General features: G+C 43.6%; 1 protein-coding gene across 11 annotated transcripts in view; it reads right to left on the reverse strand.

The window, feature by feature from the left end:
* Positions 1–12363, reverse strand: part of CLIP1 (CAP-Gly domain containing linker protein 1) — a 121952-nt gene that overhangs the window by 90320 nt on the left and 19269 nt on the right. The window lies entirely within an intron of this gene.

Raw genomic sequence — 12363 nt, forward strand, 5'->3', positions numbered from 1 at the left:
CACTCCCTGCATGGGTAATCAACATTGTTGACCCTCTCCTCCACAACAGACATTTCTGAGTGCACGTGGGAGACAGAACTACTGTGTGGAAAAGACAAACCAACAGTCTACCCCAAGACTCTGTGCTGGCACTGACACTTTTCAACCTGTACACAAGTGACCTTCAGCTTGCTTACCCAGTCCCACAAGTTTACATATGCAGATGACATTTGCTTAGATGTCCAAGCACAGTCAGTCCCAGAACTTGAAGATGCCCTAATTCCTGGCTTGATTAAGATGGCCAAATATTGTAGTCGGTGGCATTTACAATCAAGTGTGACGAAGACAGTTTTGAGTGTGTTCCATCTTTACAATGCCGAAGAAGCCCAAGAACTGAGTATCTTTCTCAATGGACATCGCTTGAAACATTAATCCCACCCAGTCTCTTGTAGTAAACCTGATAAATCTCTCAGATATCTTAACCATGTGAGGAAAACTGTGGCTAAGGACAGGCCACATGACAACCTTCTAAGCAAACTGGCTGGCACTTCACACTTTGGAAAGTTTGAGCGTTTGCTCTCCACCGTCAGCCAGTTTAGCCTCAGTTTCTCCGACGCAGAATACTGTGCTCCAGTCTGGCTCCCTTCGTCGCGCATCAAGTTGGTTGACACACAACTATATTCAGCCATATGCATTGTAACTGGGACAATTCGACTCACACTAGAGCTGTGGCTCCGCATGTTAAGCAACATCACTCCTCCACATATCCATTGTGAGGATGCTACCCCAGAATGGTTGAGAAGATCAGGACAAACCCGAGCCTATCACCATGCACAGTCCTCTTCGACCACCCAAGAGCACCCTTGTCGCCGAGGCACCCATTGTGGGCCCGTTTGACTTGCCCAGGCTTCTTTGCAACGTCAGCATGATTGCAACATCAAAGAATGGTATGCATCTGATGTCAGAAACTGGTCCCTTATAAATGACCAGGCCACATGTATACCTGGATTTGATTTGACATGGGCCTTTCTGACTAGATTTCTGAATGGGCCAAGGTCAACGTGGAGCCAGCCTTCATACCTGGGGCCAACGAGAGGATCCCACATGCGGCTGTGGCCAAAGAAAGTCGCACGTCACTGATGACTGCCCTCTGGCCAGATTTGATGGTGATCTGAGGGTTCTGCACTTCGCTGATGAGACTGCCACAGTTTGCTTGGCTTGGCAAGCTCTGCATCCGGTATGATGATGATGTCTGGATCAGAATTTAAATTTCAAAATTGCTTCTTCTAATCCCAGAAGGTGGGGTGCCATTTCAGTTACCAAAATAAAAGCAATACTAGTGCTCTGGAGGAAGTATGTCTAAACCAATACCTTGAGTTAGGCAGGACCTCTCTCAAGCAGCAATGGCCTGGGTCTACTACCTCTACGGGGAAGCAGTAAGTTCTCTCTGGAGGGAGCCGAGAGGAGGATAGCATAGTCTGTAAAGCCTCTGGATCTGGATTCCCTATTGCTTAGGCCCTGCAACTAACACCTTATTTAGTCCCAGTACATGGGTCACAGAAACGACATGTACGAAGACTGAACTGCCCGCTTTGTCCAAAAGGAAGCTCCCCAAAATAGGCAATGTGGAGCCTCTTAGTTCAGTTACTGTGTAGCAGTTTTATTCAACATGCTGTACGACATCAGAAGTAATTGAGCCAGCAGCTGGAACAGAACGTTTGAAACAGCAAACTTGTCTTTTGATTTCTTAGTGTTAAGACTACTAATGCTGACAAAAACACAACATATGTCATAACTATCTTTGTGGTTATAGTCCTTAAACCATGAAAACTTTCCACTTGCAGTTTATCAATATTCTTTGACAAAATATGTATTCCATAAATACAGCCTAAGGCAGGATATTTTCAGAATTCTGGGGTCTTTCCCTGTTTGGCTAACTAGATCTACCCTTTGTCAGAGTTTGATTGTTAGTAGGGAAATACTAACCCATGGGAAGGCAATAGACTCTTGTTGTATGAAACAGTTCAATTTCATTAACTGGCTTTCTTGAAAATTGATGTATTTAATAAATAGTATATTTAACACACATTATTTGGAATTTTCAAGAACAGTTTTTTCTTTAACGGTCATTATATTTGTGTTTTTAGTGTTTTGCGTGCAGTGGTTCTGTAGAGAAATTCTGTAGTGGAAAATAGCTGCTATATTTTATTGTATTGCAGCAATGCCCAGACATGCATGAAGACATAATCCCTGCCCCAAGGAGGCTGCAATCTATGGCTCCAATCCAGGAATCCAACCCACTAGCAAGGACCCATGCACCTGTGCAAAAGTTCCTTGAAGTCATTGGGGCTCTCCAGAGGTACAGAAGTCCATACTAGCATATCTGATTGCAAGATCATGGCCTAAGAGAGCAAGCAACATATAAAGGGTTAGGGAAAAGGGATGCAGTCAAACCATTTACTTTACATTTTAAATATGTATTTCCCCTTCAATATACATCAACTATAAATGACTGACCATCAGTCTTTCCATAATTAGTTATCCAGTTTCTTGTGGGTATCACATTTAGGAGCATTACTTGAAATCTGAAGTTGTAATAATTATATTAAGATTTAGAGATACAACAGGTCTGAGTGGTTGTGAGGGATTTTTTTAAACAAAAAACAAGTGCAAGACACTAACCAAAGATACATACATACAAAATTACAAATATATTTTTAAAAGATGAAAATCTGATCCACCTCTTCTCACCTGCAAAGAGCTGAGATGTGTCTTTCCAGGACCCATGCGTCACAACACTAATCCCTAGAACAGGATCCAAGGGTATAGATCCTTGTACTGCTTGCGACAGCATCAACTTCTGCAAGCAGAAATTCCCTGAAATTGGGCTCTTAGGATGCAGACAGTATCAACATGTAAGTTAAGAATGTGTGCATTTCCCCTGCTCTTTGTATTGTGACCTCACTGGCTGTGAGGTCACAAGTAAACAGCCCGGTTGCCAGAATGTCTGTTAGAACTCCTCTTGGAACTACATGAAGGGCCATGCTAGCTTTGTGGGTTACCCTATCAGCTGGTCTTCTCCAATTAAGAGCAGCATTTGCCAGTCTGTTGCAGTCTTACTATAATAGTGCTGGTTGAAATCTGAAATAAATGGATATGTGGAGGAGTGATGTTGCTTAACATGCGGAGCCACAGCTCTAGTGTGAGTCAAATTGTCCTGAAAAGCAACAATTTATTGTTGAGCCTTTAAAGACAGATCATTGCTACCATTTGACATGTAGGTTACAGGGAGAATTACTTTACTCCTTCCTAATAAAATTAAGCAGATATTAGCAAGAATACATTCTGTGGCTCCACTATACATCTATAAAAATCCAGGTACATGTTCATTTGCAGAGGATACTTACTACTATTTTTGTGTTGATTATATTATAGATTAAAATTAGGATATGTTAATGCAACAAACCACAGCTGCTCTGCAGTATTCTTCATACTAGGGGTTGGTTGGTTGGTGTTTTGTTTTTTGTTTGAGGGGAAGAGTTCCTAGAGGGCTACTTAACTTCTGTAAATATCTGTTGTTTTTCTACAGTGTTCACTGTGCAGGAAACTGCAATTGTGGACAACCTATTAAGGAAATATAAAAAAACAAATTGTAGCTAGATTTGAAATGCAGGGGAATTTAAAAATACAAAAAAGAAGATGTACTCTCACTTTGCTACCTTGGAAGAGAGGGTATCCTTTGGTATCATCTAATCCTACACTTCCTTCTCTCTCTGCCAGAGCAGGGTGCACCGAAACAGCAGGAAGAAGACAGAAGGACTGACAGAAGCATAAACCTCCTTTGCTTCCTACTGGTTACTGAGCTCTTGCTTCCTTGCAAACTGACAGGGGCTAAGCTTCCAGCAACCATACCTACTCCTAGCAAGAACTAATTTCATTACATTTCTACACTTTGTAGCAGTCATCTATTTTCTGCCAAGAAAGGACTAAAAATCTTATTCTAGCAACTTATATAAAATATCCTAAGAGGTTGCATTTTGTTTTTGCACAGGCAGCTCCCAAGGTTGATTTTCAAATAAAGTTTGGCAAACATTCAGAAGACAAGAAGCGAGAACATTCTAATATTGTATTTCTTGTCTCAGGGTGCTCATTCATATTTTAATATCATTCTTTGCAGTCAGGGGTTATATATCTGCTGTGTCATTTGTTTTCTTCAATATACAAGCCTCCAACTAAGTCAAAAGTAACACAATCACCTGTATACTTAAGTCCACATAATGTAACTTTACCGAAATTATAGCTTAATGCAACAAACGACACACAAAAATTTAACAAACAGCAATTTACTAAAATGTGTTATCTTCACAGCTAAAGTGCAGATTCTACATTTAGAAAGAGCCCAGCACCTTCCTTTTCACACTAGTATCTCCTAGCAGAGTTGGGGGAACATGGAAATATTTTTTTGTTTTGCTTTGCACAAATTGACTTTAAGCTGTTCTGTATAATAATATTTCCTGTTAGGACCTAGACAATTCCCTATTTTTACACCATCTCCTCTTGTGATAGCTAACATGATATAATAGCTAGTTTCCTTGATTTGGACACTTTCCTTTATTTCTCTCTGCTTCTGTGCAAACAAATCTCTATTGGCAACGCATAGTAACTCAACTGCAGGTTTCCCAAAGATCATACAAGAAGGTGGGAGAATGCTCAGAGGGAGACAGTCAAATATATACCAATCCTAAATCTTTATGAAGCCATGTATCCCATTGAAACTGCAATGGATATTAGTCAAGATGGTCAGGGATGAAATCCCAAGCTCCAGGTGTCCCTCTGACTGTCAGAAGCTAGGATTGGATGATGGGATGGATCAATCAATAACTACCCTGCTCTGTTCATTCCCTCTGAAGCATCTGGCACTGGCAACTGTTGGACGACAGGACACTGGACTAGACTGACCATTGGTCTGACCCAGTATGGCCATTCCTATGGTCTTACATAACTGCACTCAAACAGTGACTTCTAGTCAACACAGACCTTCCATTTGTGCTGTTATTGATGGGAATTACCACATGCACCAGTACAAATGAACTGCGCTTAAAGGAGATGGTCTAGAATACACACACAAGACACCAAGATGTGATCAACATAAAATTGCAACGTCCTGTACACTCTTATCAAATATACCAGAGATTCTCACAAGCATTAGAGAACACAACATTAAAGGACATGAGAGGTCCAAAGGACTTATGGCAGGGGTGTCAAATATATGTCCCGCAAACCAGATCCAGCTTGCATGACATATTGATGTGGCCCACATGATATATGCTGAATTTCAGTTCTCATAAAAAGGCAAAACAAATATTTCTAGCCCTCAGGATTGTGAAGAAAACCTTAAATTGTGAACCAAATGTAAACCAACAGTGATGTCTGCCTGAGTTTGCAGAGAGTCTGATACAATAGCTCTCATGAGTGTAAAGTGCTCCACTTTCCATTCATTGGAGTATCAGCTCCAAGACCCAATGATGACACTCCAACGTCAAGATTAACAGTTATTAAAATTTTGTATTATGGTAGTGCTCAAAGACCCTAATCAGGACTGGGGTCCCGCCCCATTATGCTAGGTGCTGTGCAAACAGAAAAAAAGCAACCCATGTCCTAAATTCCATTGCTGGTCATCCTAACGGATCAGGAAAAGGGTGGGGGAATGATGCCCTCAGAGGTGAGAACTGGAAGCTCCTTTGGGAAGGAAATGTAAACGGAAGCACAGTAGAGACTCTCAAAGATAGTGGAAGAGGCAGACAGAAATGAGGCTGGAGAAGGAAACGGGAGCACATGTAGCAGAAGCCTGAAGGAGAGCTGATTTTCTCACAGAGTGATGCTGAATGTGATAAGGGACTGAATAAACATGTAGTTACTACATAAAGGCTTGGTTCTCCTCCTTCCTCTAACTAACATCAGTGGGGGAATCCATTGTGGACTGAAGAAGGAAGAAGTAGTCCTAAATTTATGTCCCAGTCCACAGGCCATAATTAAACATGGAATCTGGCCCTTTCCATCAAATGAGGTGGATAGAAAGCTGGCTAGATCGTCGGGCTCAACAGCTAGTGATCAATGGGTCCGTGTCTAGTTGGCAGCCGGTATCAAGCGGAGTACCCCAAGGGTTGGTTTTGTTCAATATCTTCATTAATGATCTGGAGGTTGGCGTGGATTGCACCCTCAGCAAGTTTGCAGAGGACACTAAACTGGGAGGAGTGGTAGATATGCTGGAGGGTAGGGATAGGATACAGAGGGACCTAGACAAATTAGAGGATTGGGCCAAAAGAAACCTGATGAGGTTCAACAAGGGCAAGTGCAGACTCCTGCACTTAGGACGGAAGAATCCCATGCACTGCTATAGACTAGGGACCGAATGGCTAGGTAGCAGTTCTGCAGAAGAGGACCTAGGGATTACAGTGGACCAGAAGCTGGATATGAGTCGACAGTGTGCCCTTGTTGCCAAGAAGGCTAACGGCATTTTGGGCTGTATAAGTAGGGGCATTGCCAGCAGATCGAGGGACATGATCATTCCCTTCTATTTGACATTGGTGAGGCCTCATCTGGAGTACTGTGTCCAGTTTTGGGCCCCACAATTCAAGAAGGATGTGGAAAAACTGGAGAGAGTCCAGCGGAGGGCAATGAAAATTATTAGGGGGATGGAGCACATGACTTATGGGGAGAGGCTGAGGGAACTGGGATTGTTTAGTCTGCAGAAGAGAAGAATGAGGGGGAATTTGATAGCTGCTTTCAACTACCTGAAAGGGGGTTCCAAAGAGGATGGATCTAGACTGTTCTCAGTGGTACCAGATGACAGAACAAGGAGTAATGGTCTCAAGTTGCAGTGGGGGAGGTTTAGATTATATCAGGAAAAAGTTTTTCACTAGGAGGGTGGTGAAGCACTGGAATGGGTTACCTAGGGAGGTGGTGGCATCTCCTTCCTTAGAGGTTTTTAAGGTCAGGCTTGACAAAGCCCTAGCTGGGATGATTTAGTTGGGGATTGGTCCTGCTTTGAGCAGTGGGTTGGACTAGATGACCTCCTGAGGTCCTTCCAACCCTGATATTCTATGATTCTATGATACCCCTGCTCTGAGGTTTCTTTCAATGGGCCACATCCTATGTAGCAACAAAGTGAGCCTGCACTCTTCAATTGAGAAGCACAGAATAATGGTAAGTATAACATGTCTGCTAATTAGATTTAAGTATATCACTTTATTATACAGCTACACATTTTAAATTAACACAAAGCAGCTTTCCTTGGGACTCAGTTGGTGTCACTGCTAATTTGATCTTAGCTTCTCTTGTGCAATTTAACTTTTTGTCTGTCCCAGGAAACCCAGAGTTTGCAATACCAGTCACCAAAGGAAACAGAGTTAGTCATTGCTTTGTCAATACCAACTTGATTTGTAATGTAATGTATAGTATAGGACAGCAAAAAATAGTGTTTGAGAAAATAAATACTACTATATTAACACTTTAAGACTGTGTGATTTCTCTTTAGACACACAGTGCTAAATTAGGTAACAGACAACTTGATGTTTTCTAAAATTTCAGTTTCCATTAACATCAAGCATTTTTATGCTGTTGAATCTAGCAGGATTACTTTGAGATTAACCATATTTTGTAGAGGCCTACATTTTCATACGTGAATAGTGATTAAGACCCTCAAATTTTGAGCGTTCCACTTGAGTCACCTTAAAAGTAACTTAAATTTCAGAGGGCACATGCACATTACAGTAGAACCTCAGAATTAGGAACACCAGAGTTACAAACTGACTGGTCAACCACACTTCTCATTTAGAACCGGAAGTACGCAATCAGGCAGCATAGACCAAAACAAAAAACAAAAAAAACACCACACAAATACTTTACAGTATAGTTATGCTTATAAGAAGCACACAGGACAAGGTACTGTGTTAAATGTAACCTACTAAAAAAAATAATAAAGGGAAAGTTTAAAAAAAAGTGACAATGTAAGAAACTGTTTCTGTGCTGGTTTCATTAAAATTAAGAAGTTTAAAAGCAGCATTTTTCTTCTGCATAGTAAAGTTTCAAAGCTGTATTAAGTCAAAGTTCAGTTGTAAACTTTTGAAAGAATCATAACTTTTTGTTCAGAGTTACAAACATTTCAGGAGTTCCAAACAACCTCCTTTCCCTAGGTATTCAGAACTCTGAGGTTCTACTGTCCTTTCTGAAAATCCAGCTTCTTTAGGGTATCTCAAGTTGGGCATTCAAAAACTGAGGCATCTAAACTCCCTAGTAATTTTTAAAAATTTCAGCCAGAGTATATAGGGTTGCTAGGTGTCTGGTTTTCGACTGGAATGCCCGGTTGAAAAGGGACACTGGTGGCTCCGGTCAGCACCTCTTACCGGGCCGTTAAAAGTCCAATCGGCGGTGCAGCAGGGATAAGGCAGGCTTCCCTGCCTGCCGTGCCTCTGTGCAGCTCCTGGAAGCAGTGGCATGTCCCCCCTCCGGCTCCGCACGCTGCCCCTGCCCCAAGTGCCAGCTTCGCGGCTCCCACTGCCTGGGAACCATGGCCAATTGGAGCTGCCGGGGCAGTGCCTGTGGACAGGGCAGTGCGCAGAGACGCCTGGCTGCGCCTCCGCGTAGGAGCCAGAGGGGGGACATGCCGCTGCTTCCGGGAGCTGCATGAGGTAAACGCCACCCGGAGCCTGCACCCCCGAGCCCCTCCCTGCACTCCACCCCCCTGCCGCCCTCCCAACCCCTCAATCCCAGCCCAGAGCACCCTCCTGCACCCCCAAACCCCTCATCCACAGCCCCACCCGAGCCTGCCACGCCAGCCAGAGCCTTCACCCACTCCCACACCCCAACCCCCTGAGCCAGCCTGGTGAAAATGAGCTAGTGAGTGAGGGTGGTGAGAGCAACTGACAGAGGGATGAGGGGGATGGAGTGAGTGGGGGCAGGGGCCTCGGAGAAGGGGGGGGAAGAGGGCGGGGCAGGGGTGTTTGGTTTTGTGCAAGTAGAAAAGTTGGCAACCCTAACAGTGGAGATTCCACCACCTCCCTAGGTAAACCATTCCAGTGCTTCACCACCCTCCTAGTGAAATAGTGTTTCCTAATATCCAACCTAGATCTCCCCCACTGCAGCTTGAGACCACTGCTCCTTGTTCTGTCATCTGCCACCACTGAGAACAGCCTAGCTCCATCCTCTTTGGAACCAGGGCCGCCCAGAGGATTCAGGGGGCCTGGGGCAAAGCGGGGAAGCTGCGGCGCTTGTACTCACACGGCGGCGGTCCGGGTCTTCGGCGCCGGGGGGCCCTTCAGTCGCTCCGCGTCTTCGGCAGCACTGAAGGGCCCCCCACCGCCTAAATGCCGCCGAAGACCCGGACCACCGCTGGGCCAGGGCTCGTGAGGCCCCTGCGGGGCCCAGGGCAAATTGCCCCACTTGCCCTCCCCCCCACAGGCGGCTCTGTTTGGAACCCCCCCCATCAGGTAGTTGAAGGCTGCTATAAAATCCCCCCTCACTCTTCTGTTCTGCAGACTAAATAAGACCAGTTACTTCACCCTCTCCTCATAAGTTATGTGCCCCACCCCCTAATAATTTTTGTTATAATCCACTGGACACTCTCCAATTTGTCCACATGCTTTCTGTAGTAGGGGGCCCAAAACTGGATGCAATATTCCAGATGTGACCTCACCAGTGCCGAATAGAGGGGAATAATCACTTCCCTCGATCTGCTGGCAATGCTCCTACTAATGCAGCCCAATATGCCATTAGCCTTCTTGGCAACAAGGGCACACTGCTGACTCATATCCAGCTTCTCGTCCCACTGTCATCCCCAGGTCCATTTCTGCAGGACTGCTGCTTAGCCAGCCAGTCCCCAGCCTGTAGCAGTACATGGGATTCTTCCTTCCTAAGTGCAGGACTCTGCACTTGTCCTTGTTGAACCTCATCAGATTTCTTTTGGCCCAATCCTCCAATTTGTCTAGGTCACTCTGGACCCTATCCTTACCCTCCACTGTATCTACCTCTCCCCCCCAGCTTAGTGTCATCAGAGAACTTGCTGAGGGTGCAATCCATTCCATCATCCAGATCATTAATGAAAATGTTGAACAAAACTGGCCCCAGGACCAATCCCTGGGGCACTCCGTTTGATACCGGCTGCCAACTAGACATCGAGCCGTTGATCACTACCCCTTGAGCCCGACAATCTACCCAGCTTTGTATCCACCTTATAATCCATTCATCCAATCCATACTTTTTTAACTTCCTGGCAAGAATACTGTGGGAGATCATATCAAAAGCTTTGCTAACGTCAAGGTATATCACATCCACCGCTTTCCCCATATCCACAGAGCCAGTTATCTCATAGAAGGCAATCGGGTTGGTCAGGCATGACTGTTGACTGTTGGTCAGGCATGCTGACTGTTCCTGATCACCTTCCTCTCTTATGAGTAATTCAAAATGGATTCCTTGAGGACCTGCTCCATGATTTTTCCAGGGACTGAGGTGAGGCTGACCGGTGTTAGTTCCCCGGAGTCTCCTCCTTCCCTTTTTTAAAAGATGGGCACTATATTTGCCTTTTTCCAATTGGCCCGGGACCTCCCCCGATCGCCATGAGTTTTCAAAGATAATGGCCAATGGCTCTGCAATCACATCAGCCAACTCCCTCAGCACCCTCGGATGCATTGCTTCCGGCCCCATGGACTTGTGCATATCGAGCTTTTTAAAATAGTCCTCAATCTGTTCTTTCACCACTGAGGGCTGCTCACCTCCTCCCCATACTGTGCTGTCCAGTGCAGCAGTCTGGGAGCTGACCTTGTCTGTGAAGACCAAGGCAAAAAAAAAAGCATTGAGTACTTCAGCTTTTTCCACATCATCTGTCACTAGGTTGCCTCCTCCATTCAGTAAGGGTCCCACACTTTCCCTGACATTCTTCTTGTTACCCTTCACATACCTTGCTAGCTGCAACTCCAATTGTGCTTTGGTCTTCCTGATTAAACCCCTGCATGCTCTAGCAATATTTTTATACTCCTCCCTAGTCATCTGTCCAAGTTTCCACTTCTTGCAAGCTTCCTTTTTGTGTTTAAACTCACCGAAGATTTCTCGGTTAAGCCAAGCTGGTCGCCTGCCATATTTGCTATTCTTTCTGCACATTAGGATGGTTTGTTCTTGCGCCCTCAATAAGGCTTCTTTAAAATACAGCCAGCTCTCCTTTCCCCCTCATATTAAGGTGTCTCAAATTGAGAACCCAAAAATTGACACACAAAATCACTAAACCCTTTTGAAAATGTTGGCCTACACATTTACAATGAAAGAATATTTCAGTATACAATATCCCACTGAGCGTTAAAGTCAGTGCTAGTATTATGCTAATTAAACCAAAAGATGAATTTGAAAGTCTGCATACATTAGTTTTACAGAATTGTTCCTATGTAATCCACAATGCATTTTATGTTCTTACCCACTTACTATTTAAATACAACCATTTTGGAACTATGAAATCACAACAGGATCTCTCCATGAACAAACCCACTAAAGATAATTAGCTACTTGGCAATTAGATGCTTTGCTGAACTTGACATGTGACTGAGTGCAAGAATCAATCTGTATTTTTAGCTGCAAACCTTTACTGAAACAGTAACAAGTGTAAGGTGGATGCTAGCCAGGAAAAAAGCTGTAAGTATCTCAAATAATAAAGCAAAATGCAACAGCCTGCACTGATGCAACAGCCTTTGTAGGAAGGGTCATTTTTAAACTAAATTGATCAATTGTTACCATTTTAATCCTGCTGAGATGTTAATTGTATTGTTAATGATGTATTAGGACACAGAACTTTAGACAGATTTCTTTAGTTATTATTTAAATCAAAATAAATAAATAAAATTTCAGACCACATTATAGGCTGGCATTTTGGAGTCCATGTTTGGCTACTTGCATTCAACATAGGATAAGTAAAGATAGTACAGTAATGAGTAGCCCAAAGTTTAGAAGGTTACATCAGTCTTGTTTTGTCTCCCTACATACCGCGTATGTCATTTAATACTGGTACTATGAATCATCCTAATTTTTTTTAGCCTGTTGATTTGAGACATGTTCTTAAAAAAACAGTTCTGTTATAAAGAGTTAACTAAAAAAATCTGCATTGTACAGTTCTATGTTTATTATTTCTTATTGACACCAGATCACATTTGCTCAGCTTACAAGATGTTTTGGTGACTGCCAGCACCAAAAACTCAGCCTGCTACGTGATTGTGCTCCTTGCAGTCCATGCATCAACAGTAAAATATTTTGCATTTGAAATTTGCTTAACAATTCAATTGACGATGAACAAGGTAGAATAGGGTTCAGCTCACTCTTCCATAACTGTGTTGACTTTGCAGGGCT

The sequence above is a fragment of the Malaclemys terrapin genome, chromosome 16 (assembly GCF_027887155.1).
Source record: "Malaclemys terrapin pileata isolate rMalTer1 chromosome 16, rMalTer1.hap1, whole genome shotgun sequence".
In the NCBI taxonomy this organism is placed as follows: domain Eukaryota; kingdom Metazoa; phylum Chordata; order Testudines; family Emydidae; genus Malaclemys; species Malaclemys terrapin.